General features: G+C 47.2%; 2 protein-coding genes across 3 annotated transcripts in view; one reads left to right on the top strand and one right to left on the bottom strand.

Moving 5' to 3' along the window:
* The window catches only part of LOC123745051 (unconventional myosin-IXb), a 327,701-nt gene that overhangs the window by 118,094 nt on the left and 204,515 nt on the right, over window positions 1-5,092 (top strand). The gene's annotated exons all lie outside the window — the stretch shown is intronic.
* Window positions 1-5,092, bottom strand: part of LOC123745052 (serine/arginine repetitive matrix protein 2) — a 166,709-nt gene that overhangs the window by 120,190 nt on the left and 41,427 nt on the right. The gene's annotated exons all lie outside the window — the stretch shown is intronic.

Here is a 5,092-nt window from a genome sequence, read left to right as displayed (position 1 = left end):
GGCCACGCCCACACCCACACGCCCACACAGACACGCCCACACAGACACGCCCACACGCCCACACGCCAATGCCCACATGGCCACGCCCCCACCCACACAGACACTCCCATACGCCCACACAGACACGCCCACACGCCAATGCCCACATGGCCACGCCCCCACCCACACGCCCACACAGACACGCCCACACAGACACGCCCACACAGACACGCCCACGCTTGCAGCCAAAGCTGCGCGATCTCCGGCGACTGGAATACAAACATTTGAACAAGGTCGTAACCCGGTCGTTAATGAATGTGATTGATGCTCGTATTTTTGTTTACATTTGCTGTTGTTGTTGTGTTATTTGTTGTCCTGTTATTGTTGTGATTATGGTGACCTGATCAATAACGTTATAGTCTTATTGATCAGTAAGTCAGTGTCAACATCTGCCTCAGCAGCGGCATTAAATGTACATTTTCGGGAAAATCCGGAGAGTTATGAACGGCTACGTCCCTTCACCCCCTCTTCCCCCCCCCCCTCCCCCCCCTTCCCCCCCTTCCCCCTTCACTTCCCTGCCCCTTCCACTCCCCTCCCTTAACCCCCTCCCATTACGTCACGCTGGTGCCTGCAGTGGTGAAGGTTGTGTGTGTGTGTGTGTGTGTGTGTGTGTGTGTGTGTGTGTGTGTGTGTGTGTGTGTGTGTGTGTGTGTGTGTGTGTGTGTGTGTGTGTGTGTGTGTGTTTACTATTTGTGCCTGCAGAATCGAGCTGTTAGCTCTTGGGGCCCCACTTTTCTAACCCATCTATTTTTTTCCTCTATTATATCTGATGCATATATTTCTCAATCGCGTACGTACACACACACACACACACACACACACACACACACACACACACACACACACACACACACACACACACACACAGATATGACAGAGCCCGATAGGCTCAGGAATCTGTACACCTGTTGATTGACGGTTGAGAGGCGGGACCAAAGAGCCAGAGCTCAACCCCAGCAAACACAACTAGGTGAGTACAACTAGGTGAGTACACACACTCTCACACACACACTCTCACACTCACACACACTCACACACACACACACACACACACACACACACACACACACACACACTCTCACACTCACACGCACGCACACGCGCACACGCACGCACACGCACGCACACGCACAAAGTCAGGGACCACTGGGTTCTGGGAGTGTTACCGGACGTAACGATTGGGAAATATAGTAAATTATTCATCACTGTGAAGGACGTTCGGGTTTTTACCATGGGGCAGCAGCGAGGCGCACGCACGCATGCACGCACGCACGCAGACCTTCACGAACACGCATGTTCACGTTCAAGCAAAAGTACAGTCTCACGTTCAGGAATAAGAACAATTACAATGGCTTCTCCACGTTTCGATATCAGAACAGGTAGAGAGGCTGTAAGGTCGAGGGTGAACGTAGACCAGGACCTGCTGCTGCTGCTGCTACTGCTGCAGATGCTGCTGCTGTTACTGCTGCTGCTGCGAGCACCGACGCTGTACAACACATTCAATATAACAGTAGATGAAGACCACCATGAAAAGAATGATTTGTTAAGACTGTTTTCACAATCCCTCTTTTTCTCCTCCTGTTCCTCACACACTGTTCGGTTCAGCTATAAACACTTCTCAACTATTAACTCCTTTCTCGCACAGTTCCCCGTCCCATGGTTGCTGAGCATATACTACCTCCCCTCCCACAGCACTGGGCATTAACTAGCACACTCCCTCCTCCATAGAACTTGACATGTACTAGCAACCTCTTCCTCACTCCCCACGGCGATACGATACCTTATTGTTCTAATAGTCGGCTTCAAACAGCTCCTGGCATTCACAAACATCCACTCACAGGGGGCCCCACAGGGGGCCTCGTAGCCTGGTGGATAGCGAGGGGGCCTCGTAGCCTGGTGGATAGCGAGGGGGCCTCGTAGCCTGGTGGATAGCGCGCAGGATTCGTAATTCTGTGGCGCGGGTTCGATTCCCGCACGAGGCAGAAACAAATGGGCAAAGTTTCTTTCACCCTGAATGCCCCTGTTACCTAGCAGTAAATAGGTACCTGGGAGTTAGTCAGCTGTCACGGGCTGCTTCCTGGGGTGTATGTGTGTGTGTGTGTGGTGTGGGGAAAAAAAAAGTAGTAAACAGTTGATTGACAGTTGAGAGGCGGGCCGAAAGAGCAAAGCTCAACCCCCGTAAAAACACAACTAGTAAACACTCACAATACCTTCCCCCTCACCCACCCATCTCCTCTTCTCCTCAGCATCCATCCAGCTGCCCAATACTTTCCCTGGTAACATAGAAGAGCTGTGAGAGAGACACCAGTGTCACTGTCCGTGCCCGAGGTGAGACAACGGGGGAGACACAACAGTTACTTGCGGGACCTCCTTCACTCCCAGCACCGCCGCGCCATAATGGGGTACGACAAGGCGGGAAAAAGTCATAGACGGATGCCCGCCCGAGTCTCCTTGATCTCACGTCGTGGAGAGTTGCTGGCTTGTAAGACGAAATGTTGTGTTTCTTGCGCGTGTGTGTTCTCACTTAGAAGGTCGTGCACAGCCAAGCTTTAGCTCCTAATCCTCGACTCGAGTGTGCAGTGATTGGTTCAACAGCACCTCATTGTAGGTCATTCTTCCTGACGTCCCTTTGACTCATTTGCGAATCCAGCTTCCACCCATGGTCCAGGTTCCATCCATGGCCCCTCCATGGCCCCCTCACTCCACTATTTGTTAATCCTTGTTCCTTCCCCTAGTATCTTTTAACGTCGCTATCGTTATATTCCACATATTACTGCGGTCTCCAGAAAGGAGAGGTCCCACTTTTTTCTCCTTGAATACCGGGACGAGCCTCACTGTATGTATCTGTATTTTATGTTGATTAAAGTGGGAATTCCTTGCCGGTGCTGCATTATCGAGGGTTGGTCTCACATGTGTTGAAAACAGTGTTCTTCCTTATCTAGGTTCAAGTTTATTGAGTTTATTGAGACAATAAAAATACATCTCAAAAGGATAGAGTAAGCTTAGGCTATTTCTATCCTCTTTATCTAGGTTCCAGGGGCCAGATTCACGAAGCAGTTACGCAAGTACTTACGAACCTGTACATCTTTCATCAATCTTTGCCGGCTTTGGTTGCATTTATTAAACAGTTTATAAGCCTGAAAACCTCCCAATCAACTGTTGTTATTGTTATAAACAGCCTCCTGGTGCTTCGGAGCTCATTAACTGTTTAATAATTGTAAACAAAGTCATCAAAGATTGAGAAAAGATGGACAGGTTGAAATTGAAATTGAAATTGAAATAAGTTTATTGAGGTAAAATACACACAAAGGGATGAGGTAGCTCAAGCTATTCTCACCCCGTTCAGTACAACGTGTTAATACATACATAGACACACATCACAAACAATAAACATATTACCAAACATTCTGAGAGGTAAACATATACATTTCCTCCTTCACAAGTAGTATGGTATCAGACGTACACACAAATACTTTTATGACCTAGGTATACTGTATAGACAATTTGCAAGACACCTGCAGATAATTCAACAAAATATTACAATCTTGGTGCAAAATTCTTATATCTCTCAAGAATATCATCAACCTTTCCGTTGTGACACATCCAGGCTATTTGTTCAGGAACAGTCCTTATCTCAGTGTTTCTATATACACTAATCAACGGACAATCAAGAATATAATGGGCAAGGGTGTGAGACCTTAACATACCACATAGTTTACACTTCGTGTCATTACCATGAACATCTATCCCATATTCCCAGTAATATTTGTACCCAAGCCTGAATGGACAGGTTCGTAAGTACTTGCGTAACTGTTTCGTGAATCTGGCCCCAGATTTAGGTTATCCGGAGATTTGTCAGTATTGCACATGTTACAACCACTACTCTGCTCAACTGCTGCCTCGCCTCTGGTTATGGGTTAGGTTGACTTCTGAGACTGAAAGTTCTCTCTCCTTTATCTGGCACAGTTGATGGGGTCGGTTTCCTCCTCATCTTATCGTCACAATTCTACACTTTTCACTGTTGAGTTCCTCTAGAAATTTCTTAAGGGGAAGGGAATTATCAGGGCACAGCTCCAAGCCCCTGCGACTATATAGCACTTGGAAGGGGTCAGGATAAGGATTTGGGATGGGACGGGGGGGGAAAGGAATGGTGTCCAACCACTTGGACGGTCGGGGATTGAACGCTGACCTGCAGAAAGCGAAACCGTCGCTCTACCGTCCAGCTCAAGTGGCTGGGGAAATTTCTTCCAACCATCTCTGAAGTTTTTCTAGATATTTTTGCATTCCTTAAATTCCTTAATTGCATTAAATTGCATTCCTTAAATTCCAAGTGGTGCCCAAGCACTTGGACGGTCGAGAATTGAACACTGACCTGCAGAAAGCGAGACCGTCGCTCTACCGTCCAGCCCAAGTGGTTTGGGAAATTTCTTCCAACCATCTCTGAAGTTTTTCTAGATACTTTTTTGCATTCCTTAAAGTCTTCCTCTGTCTTATCTCTTCTCGTTAGCTTCGCATCGTTAGGAAATGTGTATTTGAATAATTCTATTTCCTTAATGTGATCGATAACTAATGTTAAAAGCAAGTGACTTGTTGCACCCCGCTCGTGGCCACTGTGATCTTTCGTCTTTCACTATCACCATCTGTTTCCTATACGAGCGACACTCTTCAGCCATTCAAATAGTTAACTGTTGAACAAATCCACAAGGGCCGTGACGAGGATTCGAACCTTCGTCCGGAAGCATTCCCAGACACTGCCTTAATCGACTGAGCTACGACAGGGTAAAAGGGTTGAAACCCTTTCACCCTGTTCATGGTCTTGTGGATTTGCTCATTTGATGCATCAAGTTAGTGTGATCTCTGTGTGTAGTTAACTGTTAACGTAAGGTTAACAGTTCGGGACTGAGTCTTTTGACAGTCCAGGAAGACACAGTTCATGCCTTACTTGGTTTAAAGAGGTAATCTTGTCCTAGAACTCTAGCAGACTTGCCTGGCATTTCCTTGGCTGAACCCATGTTAACATTCAAACACAGTCCAGTTTTTTTGCCATGTTCTG

The sequence above is a fragment of the Procambarus clarkii genome, chromosome 57 (assembly GCF_040958095.1).
Source record: "Procambarus clarkii isolate CNS0578487 chromosome 57, FALCON_Pclarkii_2.0, whole genome shotgun sequence".
In the NCBI taxonomy this organism is placed as follows: domain Eukaryota; kingdom Metazoa; phylum Arthropoda; class Malacostraca; order Decapoda; family Cambaridae; genus Procambarus; species Procambarus clarkii.
This window is presented reverse-complemented; position numbering and strand designations above follow the sequence as displayed.